Source organism: Dreissena polymorpha, chromosome 8, assembly GCF_020536995.1.
Source record: "Dreissena polymorpha isolate Duluth1 chromosome 8, UMN_Dpol_1.0, whole genome shotgun sequence".
Classification (NCBI taxonomy): Eukaryota; Metazoa; Mollusca; class Bivalvia; order Myida; family Dreissenidae; genus Dreissena; species Dreissena polymorpha.
In genome coordinates, this window is record NC_068362.1 from 88,737,508 (window position 1) to 88,754,217 (window position 16,710).

Below are 16,710 nucleotides of genomic sequence, written 5' to 3' on the forward strand. Positions count from 1 at the left end.
GAAGGATGACCTTGACCTTTCACCACTCAAAATATGCAGCTCCATGACATACACATGCAGGCCAAATATGGAGTTGCTATTTTCAATATTGCAAAATTTGACCTTTGACCTTGAAGGATGACTTTGACCTTTAACCAATCAATATGTGCAGCTCTATGAGATACGCATGCACGCCAATATTGAAAAAGTTATGGCCAATGTTAAAGTTTATGGACAGACAGACAGACGCTTTATATTTGACTTTTGACCTTGAAGGATGACCTTCACCTTCACCTTTCACAACTGAACATGTGCAGCTCTATGAGATGCACATGTATGCCAAATATCAAGTTGCTACTCAATATTAAAAAAGTTATGGCCATTAAAGTTTTCGGACGGACGGACAGGCTGACACACTGACTGACTGACTGACAGTTCAACTGATATAGGCCACCCTACCGGGGGCATAAAAAGCAATGGCGATATTTTTCTCAGCCACATAATTGTTAATAGTTTGATATCACAAAATGAAATTGAAAGTAGAACTGTAAAAAATAACAAACTGTCAACGTGTTGTTTTTGCTGGCACTGAAGGGCGATTAAACTCAATTTGTTCACATTTTGACCATAGGCTTTGTCAATGACCTTTATAGTATGGGTAGCTTTGATATTATTTATTGCTATCATGTAAATGCATGATTGTGTAAATGTTTACAATACACAAAGCATAAATAATGATATAAATATACTGATTGAGCTTATAATAATCTGAGAACTATAACCAGGTCAATTAAGGACTTAAAATACAATTTTGAGTCCTGATTTCATGAAGAAATGACCATGCATGTCCTAGATTTCAAATTCAAGGCCCTGGTGTGACACATTGGTAGCATTACCGTTAAACTGTTACCAGGCTTATGAAATTAGTTTTATTGAACTATCTAAGGAAATCTAAATCAGGCACTGATTTTTCTTGTTTTAATACAGTCATAGATCAGTTGTGGCCTTTGGGTAATGACCAATTTTTGCTTACTTGTCACACCCTTAAAACTTTCCACACGTCTATAATAGCAAATCTGGATTTAGGTGATCGTCAATGGTACATTTAAACTTTAGCTCTGGTACAAGAGTGCTGGTTAAGTCCAGTCACATATTCAAATCTAGGCCATGTCAAAAACAAAGTGTCAAAGACAAATGAAAGATGCGTTCATTAATTATTGTCCAGTTGTTTACTACTGCTGTAAGTTTTTATATAATATGACTGATGAACATCATGTGAGAGAAAATTCACATTATCATTGTATATCAGGTTTAGCAGCCTTTAAGATAACAAAGTATGCTCGTTTTCAATGTCGCTTCTGGGGATCAAACCCGTAGGGCTTTTAGGAAGATTCTGAAATTTTCGATCCCTCGAGAGCAACCAAACCAAAAATTAAATCAATTATTGCCGACTCGGTTTTTTGAGTCGGTTCATGAGGGATAATGGAGCTCGATTGGTCATTGTCGGCTCTGGTACTACTTACATGTACCCCGGGTACTCTTAAGTATACTTACATGTACCCTGGGTACTCTAAGTATACTTACATGTACCCCAGGTACGGTATATAAACGTAATTGTACTCGGTCCATATTAGACTGTACCCGAGTTGTATTCGCGCCCAAAATCCGATGTCTTAAAACGCGCAACATATTATCTTAAACACACTTCTCTTCAAAAAACACTGCGTCAACATGCTTTTTGAGTATGTGTTCCGATAATATAGAGGCCATTCTACAGAAAATTGACATAAATGTGCAGGGCTTAACACTAAAGCACGTCCGAACGACATCCACTGCCTGTACCTTGGTCCGGGCTAGCCAATGTCCCAGAAACATGCCCGACCGGTCGTGTGTATTTTTGGCGGGATTATATGTTCTATATCAATAAACTGCGTTTTAAATAAGCTTTTCAAAGATGCAAAAATCTTAATACAGTACGATCAGATGACAATTAAATCCCAGAGTGAGTTCGGAGACAACAAACGGATCGTATCTCGAAATAGATTCGGAACCCCCTGATTGCAATCAAAAAGAGGCCGACAATTCAGAAAATCGCCCAGGATCGTCCGGAATGATGAAGGTATAAAACTCGACATTAACACAAAGTAACTATAAAATTACTAGTTATTTATCAATTTTAAATAATTTTAATTTGTTGTCATTATGGAAAAGTTTTTCCATCCTTTAGACGATTAATAAATCCATTTAGAGGAAGATAGAGACTTTATTTAGATAAGAAGTGTTTTGACAATATTTTTTACGCAATTCAATTAGCAAAACTAATATTAAAGGTCGATCCCGGCTTTTGGTAGAGAGTTAACCCTGTACAATTGTTACAACTACTGTAACACGTTATTTTGCTAAGATTCACTTACCATTTCTTGTAAGACGGTAACTGGGCAATCTATGTAAAAAAGGTTTTAACGTTCATGTCGTTGTTTAAGTTTGGCTTTACGGGTGGGGATGGGGGTTCCTCGGATACGAAAAGAAAAGGGAAGGAGGAAAGTAAGAGAAAGTATGGGGAAATAAAAAAACAAGAAAATTTCTCCAGAAATGGCGTGAAGATTACAAATATATGTCTTAAATAGATGAATATTTAATTCAATAGCATTAGTAAGGCAAGCTAATAACAATGATTTAATCATATTTGCGCATCTCCAATCACAAGAAAATACAAGTTGAATGATAAATATAAAGGTTTTTATAATACTTGGGTCAGGGCACATGAAAGATTGGTCAGGGATAGTAGGTTCTGCATTTACTAGCCCGAACGGGCTAGTTTAAAAAAGTTAGTATTAAGCCCTGCTGTGTATATATAATTATTACAAAAAAAATAGTCGACAACGACTGATTTAGGGTTAAATTTCCCGGGTACATTTTAGTATATTTACCGTACGCGGGATACATGTAAGTATACTTAAGAGTACCCGGGGTACATGTACGTAGTACCCGAGCCGACAATGAACAATCGAGCGATACTGGAAGGTGCAACTTCTCTCACGCCCCCTAGCATCGCCTTTAGCAGTATTCAATTCTCAACAGGAAAGTGCTGGAGTCATTGATCCCGAGGGACAAGAAAAACAATTGATGTTCGAAATAAATAATTTGATTAATGACAATTCTATTATTTGAGCCAGGTCACAGGAAAAGCGCAGTCAAATTAGTATCCAATTAAAGTATTTGTTATTGTCAGAAAAATGCTTTGAAGCAAACAGCTTTCAAGCGACTGCAGGCTGATCAAGATCCAAACTGGCCACAATCGCCTTAATTTTTCTTTTACTGTGACACAGTTCATTTAACTTTAAAATAATAAAACGTACTAACACTAAGAAAGAGTATACAAACCAGTAAAGAGTTTGAAATCAATGTTGAATTTCAGGACAGCTTGGTGATCTGCAAATGCCAGATGAAATGTTGATAGCGGGTATCATAGTCATTCAATAAGCCGCAAAATGCTCGAATACAATTTACAAAGCACAATGTGACTTATATTGATAACTAAAAATACCAGTATGCCAGTTTTGCCGTGTCAAGCTGTTACGATCCAGAAAGTCCTTCATTCACATCGAGTATATATCCTTCGAATTCCAACTATTGTTGTCATAAGCGGAGATTTAGTGAATAAATAATTCATATATCCTAAATGACAGCTTCTAAATAGCGAAACAAGCCAATTTATGCAGGAAGAAAGTTTTGAATCGAGCCTCTCATGGTGGCGGCCATTGTTCAATGTTGAAACACGAATGACAACTCTGCTAGGAGAATGTTATAAATGACGAGCAATCTCCTACGCAGTGGCGAATGCAAAAGGGAAGTAACTGAAAAATCGAGTTATCTCAATCGGACTGGCTCGGTCTTTTACATAGGTCGCCATTGTGAAAAAAAATCATGGTTATGATACCTTGGACGATGCTGTTCGCATCGTCAAAAATGTTACTCCATTTAACGATAAAACTGAACTATTATTTTAACAAAAGCAGTTGTCTGCCAAGACAGTATATTTATCTGACGTCGTTAGAATATATCCATGCTCATTTATTACCTTTAAAACGTTACTCTATTTTTTAAGGCACTTCGGCATTGAACAAAATTTTAATTATAAAAACGTCGGCATATTCAAAATAAAACCATTTGTTGGGAAAATATATTATTTTAGCTTTAACAAAACATCTGTAGAACAAAACTTCATATTCAAAATATGTTTTAGTATCGCCAAAGTAAATCCCAAAAGCAATTAAAGGAACTAAAAACCTGTGTCTGTTTAATTTCTTGAACACCCGCGTGATAATTACGAAATGAGCATTACAGACTGCGTATACATATAATCTTTTGATTCGGTTGCCAAGGTTATATTTTAACGTTTTTGCACACATTTCACCTAAACTTGAACGGTTTTTAAATAGATATGTTTTATTTCAGAAGGAGTGTATACTTTATGAAATAATATGCATACGTTTTAAATATTATTATGGTGGAAAAACTCAATATAGCACATAGTAGAATTGTATGTAAAAACTGTAGTTGTATTATTGAATCAACTTATTTCACATAAATAACGTAAAAAGATTGCGTCGGTTTCTTTTAATAAACTAATTGACAATATATCCAATTTATATAATAAAGCTATGAATCATTAATTTCTTGATAGCTAATTTGTTTGCATTAGGCATCGATACAATCTATAGCTTTTCGATTTAATGTTATGTTATTCCCGTAAATTTCAATTTTAATGTCACAATACAAGGTTTTAATAGGATAGATTCCACCGAAGCCTTTATGAAATTAATGTATAGATTTGTATATCAATTATATCTCCATTAAATAACTTATAAATAATGACTTTAACCAAGGTAAATTTAAAACAAGCATGTTTCTATTGTAAGTTGATGTCCACTAATCTCCGTGCGTTCTCCAAACTCATGATTTTAATTTCCAGGCAATTTACCTCTGCGTTGTGTTCTAGAATACTCGTACAACTTGAACATAGCCATTATTTCAAAGGAATAGCTGCTCACCAACAATACCCATATTGCTTTTACTGTTTAAATATATATAACAAATTCCCGGTGTACACAATCGTATCGGTATACGTTTATTGCTCATAACAATACATTGTTTTATATGTTGATTAGTTGATTGTATGGTTGTTGAGCTGTGCTTTCTCTCCAATGTATTCTAAAAATATATGGGATACGTTACGTTACTATATAGAAATATAGGGAAAATTGAAACTTTTACTCATTCTATACGTTATCATTAGACATAAATTTCGTTTAAGATTACCATCCCGTTTAAATTAAGATATTTTCATAATCTCCAATGTATATAGTGAGTGATGAAATTACAAAAGGCTTTATCAATTCACATTATAATACCATATCGTGTTATTCTTGGCCAACTGCCTCTTTATTTAATATCTGTCCACGTCGTTAGTGTAGCTGGGAGATAATCGGCATGTGCCAAAACAATAGGCGCTACACGCTTTATGTTTGTCATTTCAAATAAGATATTTCAAGCTAATAAATACATACGTACGGCTTAGGAAATCATATTTCTTTAGCCAAGCAAATAATGTAGAAACAACATCCTTCCTGGTAGATACTCTCCTACCCACTTTATATACATGCAGATAATAAAAAAACTTACTTGCATTCACAGATCCGGATTTTTCGAAGACAATCGACGACATCTTACAAAGACAAATACATGTATAGCTAATTTAGTGTGGGAGTAATCCGATGTTAGTGCTAAGATATTAAGTACAAAACAACCAAACAAATTGAGCACACTGATTTAATAATTACAGCTTCTGATTTGATTAAATCAAGTAAATATTTTGTTATGTAAGAAAATTGCTTATATAATTAAAATAACTATTTGTATGCCCAACATTGTGATATTAAAACGTTACAGTCAAAAAGGACACAGATAATTATAAATTATTTCCTTCCATGCCTGCAGCTTTGTTTGTCTATTAATAATTTAGCAGTCTTCCCAAATGATTTATATTAAGCGATTATCATTAGGAAACTTTATTTTCTCATACAGTAATTTGTTTAAATTTAAGGGAATATATTAATCATGTAATAATAATTTAAGTATAATATAAATTGCGCCTCCTAATTAGTGTAATATGTAGCTTGACATGTTTGTATTAGTAAGCGGATATCCAGTACAGGGATCATGATTTAAAAGTAATCAGATATCTAGTACAGGGATCGCGATTTATTGGTAAGCGGATATCTAGAACAGGGATCACGATTTATTGGTAAGCGGATATCTAGTACAGGGATCGCGATTTGTTAGAAAGTGGATAACTAGTACATGGTTCGCGATTTTTTTGGTAACTGGATATCTGGTACAGGAATGACGATTTGTTGGTAAGATGATATCTCGTACACAATCGCGATTTGTTGGTAAGTGGATATCTGGTACAGGAATGACGACTTGTTGGTAAGATGATATTTAGTACAGAATCGCGATTTGTTGGTAAGTGGATATAAAGTACAGTAATCGCGATTTGTTGGAAAGTGGATATCTAGTACAGGAATCGGGATCGGTAGGTAAGCGGATATCTAGTACAGGAATGGCAATTTTTTGGTAAGTGGATATCTGGTACAGGAATGTCGATTTGTTGGTATGATGATATCTCGTACAAAATCGCGATTTGTTGGTAAGTGGGTATCTGGTACAGGACTCGCGATTTGTAGGTAGCGGATATAAAGTACATGAATCGCGATTTGTTGGTAAGTTTATATCTAGTACAGGAATCGCGATAATTTATCATCGTCCACTACAAAAGGGTTGAATCAAAATATCTATAAACAATAATACAATAATAATTTTGTGAACGGAATATTAAACTGATATAGGCATTCCCCTTATATAAACAACAACCAGAAACATTTGTGTTTGATTTTGAGGAGAGTTCGATTTAAGATCTGAATATGTTTGCACTACAATTTAAAGCTTAATCTAAGGTGATCATGTAAGTTAACTTGATTGTTTAGTGTTTGTGTTATTCTCTTTTTCTGCTTTCTGTTTGATTAAGGATGATATTTGGTTCATTTTTATTTGCATGTGTGTTTTGATAAATTATAGGCTTAGTATGCGGTTAGACTAGCCATTAACCGGTTTATAACCCTTTAGTTTTGCTTTAAACGAACCAAGGCGATTAACACAGCTTACACGTATTGTCTTGTGTTGTATATCTATTTAGTCAATAGGTCATTTTCCATAAATAAAAAACTAGCGGACAAGAACGTATCTCATAGGAATATTGCACGATTTCATTTTTCCTATATAACTGATTGGTATCAGGATTGAGTTTGTGCATTGCTGTGTTTTGTAATAGTAAGTCTACTCGCCTTTTATAACGGCAATTGAGCCTATTATAACCATTTTAACATTTTGATGACGCTGTGGTTCTCAATTCCCAAAATATACCATAATATTCGTTTAATTAAACGACATTTGATTATTTCATTTCATGTGTTTCGAAAGTGATAGGCCGTGAACAATTATTCTGCTAATTTTATTGACGCTCAATGACCCATATTGAACTGGTTTCAGATATATTTTCCACGTGGCGCCGAAGTGAAACGATACAATCAGATACGTAAACACAGAAAAAAGAAACTATTCATAGAATGACGTGTCATATAATCTGTTTAACATGTTTTGTCTATCAAAATTTAACTTGAATGATCTCTACACGTCTTTTACACAACTAAATTGAAGGATTCGAGAATAAGTATCGTTTATCTAGCTGAAAGATTACCGCATGTCCGTGTTTGTGGAAACTTACATGTATCATTGTTTCCTTTGCCGTTTCAGCACATTGTTTAAATGAAGGTTATTGATGGCCGTCCTGCAAAACGCCAGAAATTTGCTACTGCATTTTTGAGTAAATACGTTTTTCATTTAACTACATTTGTATAAGAATAATGAAACTCCAGAAAAATTATCAGGAGGAGAGTCGAGTAACCATCCGCTAGTACGCTTTGGGAACATGGCGCTTAATATCATGGATATAACTTTCTTCCTAAACAAAATTTTCGCTACGTGGCGGCCTCCTTTAAAAGGAAAATACCATGGGAGTTTCCCAACAGCGAGGCTTACATTATGTCTCATACATACAATGTGGCTGGTCTATTGGTAAGGACGAGTGTCATTATTTTAAAAACGATTTCAAAAAACATACCTTAGATATCGTCAAGAAATAAAATGTATTGCAAACAATGACGCGTAAATGAATTTCGTTCATACAATTATAACGTCAGCAAAAGTCACATTCCTATGCAAACAATCGTTGGCGGAGATCGTTCGGGGAGATACCAATGCAAGAAATAAGGCTCTATTACAGGCATTTCCTTTCAGGTTAATCATCCTTACATTCTAAATTACATCCTTAACTGTGCAATTGCAGATTGCTTATAGAATAGCTGCATCCTATTTCCAAGACAATTTATCTAAAGCCGACATTAATTATTCACTTTCTTAAATATTCAAACCCAATTTATGGAACGCCATCTCATGTGTGATGTTCACATACCATTTTATTTACATGTTTGTTCTTAATACTTCTATCTCTCAAGAAATGAAGCAGCAATAAAAATTGCTTCTCCACAGCACACACTTGCTCCCTCGATGGTCTTGTTTAGTCTCACTAAACACCAAGCAGACATTCCATAATTTCAGCAAAAATAGATTAACAAACTCTTTGCAGCGGTTACCTCCCTTGAGGTAATCATTAAAATCAGAGACAAAAACCTTCCATGTATGATCGTTTTGTATATGTTGTATTGTAATGACACTCAGTAAGACTTTCTTTAGAAATGGCTATTTCATTAAAAATGAAAACCGAAATTTAAAACAAAATCTTAAATTATAGGTTGACCATAGTATCTTAAACGACCAGTGTGTGAAGTCGGAAAGAATGTAATACAAACTCGGAAAGTTCTGTAATCTTTCACACATGGATACAGTTCAGATACTCGCATGATTTAAGGACTGTAAATTGCTAAAATATTTTATTTTCCTTGAGAAAGAGGTGAGAATATGATGTTCATCATGAACACATCTATTTAAGGTTTTCTAAAACAAATGACCATAAACTTAAAATAATCAGATGAACGATACTACACGAATTCTAAATATCATAAGGGAACATTATGTCCATGGTTCGACCACATACTGTATGTGAAATTAAATATCAACACTTGTTTTATCACATTTTCCTACTAATCAGTCTGTCAGAAATTAAGCTTCGCCCATATACAGGTGCAAAAGGTAACTTATTCACAACAAGGTTCTGTAATCATTCATTTTCTAAGCGGTTTCATTGATATCATCTTTAGTAACATTCTTAGTAAATTGGTATGTTGAAAGAATGCAGAGAGGTTATTAAATTAATCCTTTTTTTTTCAAAAACCTATCTTCCACGTTTTTCAGTTTACAATGTAGTTTTCGATCATGAACTTTTATCAAATCTGACCCCAATTTCTTTAATGTTTTGACAAACTGAACCTCAGTTCACTTATTAATATTGCAATATAGTGTTCAAAATTTCAATGACTTCAGACAAAAAATACGAATAACTTAAATAAGCAAAGAAAGCTGCTTTATTAAATTGTCAAAAATCTGGTCCAGATCTCTATCCGTGTTACCATCCCAATTTAGTTGTGTATTGTTGACAATGTTTTCAAGAACAATCATATTCTTGAAACCCAGATTGATTCATTAGCACTGCACTAATGTTGACAGATACAGGATGAAAACAATATTTATGAATGCTGCGTTTGCATGTTGAATATCATATCGTTTGCGCACGTGCCTTAAATGGCAAAGGAAAGGGAAAGAACAACTCTTAATGCAAAAATGCAAAAAGTCATAATGGCATACGTAAGTTTGAATTGTTTACGTAAATTTGTCACACAACATTGGTATAGTGTCGATGCTTGAAGATGTATGCCACGTCTTTTTTATAAAAGTGGTTAAGCACTGTAGGCTTATACCACACAGTTTTTTATTTTATTCATTCCGGTGGTTTATTTAGGAATTTCAGTGAATTAAAACTAATAATTCTCTGTATAAACAGTGAAAAATAACAGTGAAAATTATCGATAATTTTCACTGTCGATTATTTCACCCTTTTGCATTTACAAAGGGATAAGTACCCATCCATAAACATGTTTTTGGTGGGCGATATCAATTCAAAGACTGTTCTTGTTTTATGTACTATTACTAATATAAAATCGATAAAATCGGCATTACCGAAGACTTAATAAGCACAAATTATGACAGATACTGACAGATGACAGAAGACATGGTTTGACAAAGCCGATTATTATTTTATAAATGGCGAAGATGTTAATTGATAGAAATGTAGGAAAGCTGTACGCAGTTTACAGGAAATATTCAGAATACCACCGGAGTTAAGGCGTCCTTTCGCTACCGCTACATTATGTTTGTGTTAATCATTCAAACACTTGCATACTCGTTAAGTTGCAACCGTCTCAAATCGATCATGAACATCGATATAATCTTAAAGGCATATGTTACGCCGCACTTTCAGTTTTCGTAATTTCACGATTATTATCCCCACTTAAGGCGGAGGGATATATAATGGGCTTTGTCCGTCCGTCCGTCAGTCTTTCTTTCCGTAAGTCCGTCCGTCCGTTTATAACAAAACTGTGCATGGCTTTACCTCCAAAAATGTATAAGAGATCAAAATTAAACTTCATGGGTGTATATATATATCAATGAGGAAAAGCGCACTGTACATCAACCATAACCCTTCACTTACTAAAATGAGAGTAATTGTCCTTTGTTTTTGTATGATGTAACTTTTCAGGGCTATATTAAAGAAACCATACGATATTAATGAGGATAAGTGCCATGCATTTCTCACAATGACATGCGTTAGTAGGGCACAATAATACCACATCCGCACTTGGTCCTAATGTGTTAGCGCGTCGTTGATGAGTGACTTAAATGCAACTTTGTAGATTTTTTTTCCAACAACGATATGCAAAATGTTAAGATGGTATGTTGAACCGTTTTGATAAATTAGAAGTATCGAAGAGTAAAGCTTTCAGCTTCAGTGTTTTATTTGTAATTATTTTTTCAACAAAGTATGATGAATTTGATAAAATAAAAAGCAATTTATTAATTCCTTGTATTAAGATAAAAACTTATTAAACAAGACTAATGCAAGCAATATGGTCCCCTAGCTGTTAAACTCCACCGTTTTAAGCAATATATCTAGTCTATTTGTCGCCATAGCAACCAGAATTCTTGACGTAAGAACAACATGAAATGACGTGCATAATCTCCATAATGCCGTCTATCCATATTTCAAGTTTCATGAACAAATATGAAGAACTTTTAAAAAATTATCGCAGGATCCACGATCGTCAGCAATATTTATAGTCTATTTGTTGCCATAGCAGCCATAATTCTTGACGTAGGAACACAATAAAATGACGTGCATAATCTTCATATTGCCATCTTTTTAAGTTTCTTGAAAAAATTTGAAGAACTTTAAAAGTTATCGCTGGATCCAGAAAAGTGTGACAGACTCACACACAGAGCGTGAACCAAAAGTCCCCTCCGATTCCATCGGTAGAGGAAAATAAATATGAAAAACCATGATGCAATAAATATGTAACTTACATTTTACCTCCAACACAATCTCTACCATGCTTGTAGTAAAGGAGTCTAATATCTATGAAACCATTACCTGTATATTAAAGGCTGCCAATCCTATGGGTGTGGCTGAAGTAACATTTTGAGAGTATAAGATTATGGGTTGCACTCAACTCCTTTTAATAATGTGTATATTAACAATGCAGACATTGCTGACGTCAAAGAAAAACTTTCCTCTAGAACTGTAAATTTGAACTGATCCCGTTTTGAGATATGTTAACATTGACGTTATAATGTTTTCCCGTGCAGAGTTATGATAAAAGATTGTCAAAAATAATGCTTCTATCTCGAAGGACATTCTGTATTCGGGTTGAGAATGTCACAATCAATTGAGCAAACAATGTCGTGTGACATTACATAATCGATATACATGTAACTTAGTTTGAAGTATCCGTTAAAAATATATTCATTAATTTGTATTACTATTGTTCAAGTTGTTTTGTTTTTTATGACTTGAATAACAGTTCTTGATCGACCAAATATAATTTAACGATTAGATTACAGTTTGATTGGCATCGAATCAATCCGGCCTCAATGCGACACCTTACATGTTGGGTAAACATCCTGGTTGGAGGATTGGCATTGTACTTTAAAATTGACAGTATTGTGTAAAATGGCATCATGTAGTAATCCTGAAATTACCATGTGAGTGTCAGGTAGTCCACTGGGAAAGAGAGCGAAATATCCTCAACCGATCTTTGTAACGTCGTATTCATCAACATACAACACTGTTAGCTTGTGTCGACTTCCCAATAATCAGAATTGTAAACCGATGAAAATAAGACGTTAGAATGATGGATCAAATAGCATTTATGTCTCTAAGCGCATCATTGTTGCTTTGTAATACTGTTGTAATCAAATGTACGGTTTGTTGCTGTATTATAGAAACATGATAATATGTTTTTTTTTGCAAATCTCCAGACCTTCTACCATGTTATATAAATCTAAATGTGCATCACACAGACAATGTCAGGTATATAAAATGTGCCATATCCTTTCTGAATTATCTGTTCCTTGACATTTTTATATATTTGTGTAACGTCATTGTTTATATTAATTGTAGTGTACAAGTTTGAATATCAAGTTACTTTAAATTGGTGTGTTTGAAATCAATTGATGTGTTAATACTCATCCTCTATTTTTTGCATGCGTTGTTTTCTTGTCTTTGCTGTAAATTAATAAAGACATTGTGTTTGGTTTTGTTGTTTGCCAATTAATTTTCACAGCAAAGGCCTATTGATCAAGGAGAAGAAATGTTGATGTCTGATTACCAGATGCGTCGTTTTGCTGTTTTGTTTGTTCGCAATTCCGGGACATAAAAGCTTCACACGCAATAACTCGTATTTAAGCAGAACATTTAATATATTCTGCAATTTATAGTACGCCTGCAAATTCAGATTTGATTGAATCCAAAAGATGACCATTTCAGCAAAACAGAAAAAGTAATATGAACTAGTTAATCATGGAAAAAAGTTATGATATTCAAATGAAATTTGGAGTATCACAAACTCTAGCTAGCCTATGTTTAAGATTTTGAGTTTCAATAGGAAAGTTTCACATGTGTAAAGGTAATGTTTTTTTTCTGCTAAAAAAAGTGTTGCGGGCCATACATTACACCTCTGATAGCGCCACTACCGTCTTGAGCGCCCAAGGAGCTAAGCTTAAATTGCGTGCGTAAATAGGTTGCAATTAGGTGCTTGTTTACCTAATTTTTTACACAAAAAATATTATGTGATGTGCGTAGTTATGGATATTGGACAGTGACATTAACAAATAAAACTACGCAATATGTGATTTGGTCTTTTTTCTAATCGTACTGTAAATTAAAATGTAAAAAAAAATGTTAATATTTAAAATGCAATATTTCAATTATATTATTTATGTATAATGTTTTTAGTGAATAAGTTTCACTTAAAGCCAAATAAATTAACATGTAATGTGTAATTGTTTATTTGCTTTCTGTGCTGAGAATTCACGGTGCGATATGTATTGTGTTAGAAATTAATAAGCAGTTTCCAACAATGTGTGCAGGCGGTCAAGTTGCTAATATGACGGCGGAGTCAAGTGAAGCTTAATGAGCAATACAGTTTTTAAGCAATTTGTATACATAATAAGGGGCAAACATTAAAAATGTGAAAATACCTATTAAATGTTTCAAAATGCGCAGGTTAGATTTCTTTATGTAAGGAAATGATTATCTGAGATGATTGATTTTTAGATACATTTTCTGTGGTTAATGTCTCAAATAGTGTTTGTTGTCATCGTTTAAAATATTGTAACATTACATGGCTATTGAAACCTTGAATTGAAATATGTTTCTTTGTTATCCCTTTAAAACGACTCCGTAATGAATGTCTTCTTTGAATTCAACTCCGCTGATCTATGTCGCAAATAAAGTAGTTTGCAAACCACTTTTTAAATAGGATTCAAAATAGTCTCTGATATAACACGTTTTATCCACATAAGGAGACGGTCAAATGTTACAGTAATATACCTGTGCATAATTTACATTCTACATTGTAAGTCATTATCCCCCAAAATAAGCGAATGTACGTTCTGTTTATTTGAAATGCAATACGATTTTGTTAGCCCAAATACATAAATAGACTATAGGTAATCGCTTGGTAACATTAGTCGGGTACACACGAGAATAACAAGCGAATCTTCATTGAGAACACCACTTTAATGAAGTCACAAATACACTGACTTACAGGGTATTTACAGGGTATGTATCAATGTACAAAATGTCTTAAATTCCATAAAAGTGGTTTGACAGTGCAAGTATTGCGATGAAAAACGCAATTTATAAAGAAACAATTTATACAGGAAGACTAATTTTACGGACAAATGAAGTTCAGTGTATTTAATTAATTAATGTATTTAAGTATTTAATAATATTTAAACAATTCAAAATCATGCCATAAGAAATCTGTCGACTAAGTTTGAAAATGTATTTTGTCATACCACAAAGCCAAGAATGATGCATACATACATACAATCATAGTTCTTCGGAGCACGTGCAGATTGGAAAACAGAAAAAAGTATATATATATATATATAGAGAGAGAGAGAGAGAGAGAGAGAGAGAGAGAGAGAGAGAGAGCGAGAGAGAGAGAGAGAGAGAGGAGAGGAGAGAGAGAGAGAGAGAGAGAGAGAGAGAGAGTGAGAGAGAGAGCGAGAGAGAGAGAGAGAGAGAGAGAGAGATAGAGAGAGAGAGAGAGAGAGAGAGAGAATACAGTACCGATAGTATCGAAATCTATTGCTTATATTTGTCAAAAATATACCATGAACTTCAATCCTGAAAAACAATATCAACAGAGCGGTCTGTGTCAGTCCTACACTACTTCTTGTATGGATTGAACTCCAAAAATGGCATGCAGTTCGTTATTCTTATTAATAATTGATTGGATACAAAGGCACAATAGTCTGTTCATGCTAGTGCAAATAGTCATGATTGTTGCGTTATCACAACATTTGCAGTCCCAGTTGCATTTTTCCTAAAAAAGAGCATTCAAAAATACAAAAGCTATTGTAAAAAGCATAATGGAGTTTTGTTGACTAAACTTGATTATAATTTGGCATGCATAACAATAATTGAAAACATGGTCATAGAATCAAACACAAATGTGTGCATTTTATTGAAACAAGAAAAAAAAAACATTTCTGACCGATAAAATATTAAAATTCTATGTTCGTGTAATTATGATCATATATCGAAATAATAAAGCGTGTGAAATTATTTGCATCGATTATTTAAAATAAGTGTTATGTACAGTTCGTTCAAGCTAGAATTATCATCAACATACTTATGGTAGCGCGTTAGTTTTTGCTTCTTGTGGACATTGAACCCCAGGGGATGTACACTTTTCTAATTAAATAATAGTAAATCCACTGATTATTGTGCTTTCACTGACGTTTCGGCATTTCGCCTTTATTAGATGTATGTAACAATTTCTTTAATACGTTTTTACGTCTTTTGACAACACATTTGAAATAGTAAAATTAATGTTAATAAACGTCAAACGACGTTGTACATTATGACGTCATAAGCGATGTTATTTAAACTCGCGCTATAAATCGTAAAAAGACAAAAACATTGAAATATCATAAATATATGCAGAACCGTTAATTAAAGGAGTAAAACTAAGATGATTAAAAAAAATAACATAATTTTCATTTTTCGGAACAATGAATATCTGTAGACAAGTCACTTAAATGCTTCGCCAAATGATCTTAAAGGAACCTGTGTTTACGTAAAACTAAGCTGAGGTCAACTTATGTATTCTTGTGATCGTGTTATCATAATTAAATCGTTCATTGATATGTTTCTTTACTTATAAAGATCAAGTTAAGACTTCGAAATGTATTTTTTTAAATACACTTAGTAACTATAAGTATCTTAGCTATTATCTCACACTTTAATGAATAAAGTCAAGTTGTTACATTGTCTGAATATTTTTGTTTCTTCAAGAACCATATTAAAAACATAAAACTGGCTTACTTATAAACATCATATTCTAGTGTAATCACGTGTTCAATTAAAGTGTTATCTTGTTTTTTAAATACGTCAGTTATTGACAAAACAATTACATGTTTTGTTGTTAATGCTGTGTTCATTTGCTCTGATTATACAATCGTCCGTACTTGAAGTTTAACGAATAGAATCCAGCTCACATCAGCGAATTCCGCAGTTTTTATTTAAAGATATTCGTTAAACAGGAAGAAATGGGGGTCCAGCGTGATATGCATAAACATTACTTAGTAGTTGATATATCTCAAAGGTCCTAAACGAGGTATCTCAAACAAATGGATGATATGGTATTGAAATATTATTATTGGGCATTAAGATACCACACATTCTGTGAAGTCTTTGTAGTAGAAAATAAGGCATTGCAGTATATTATTATTATTATTATTATTATCATTCATTTCCTGATATAATTGATTTCCCTTGCACGGCAGTTAATCAAGCGCACCACCTCT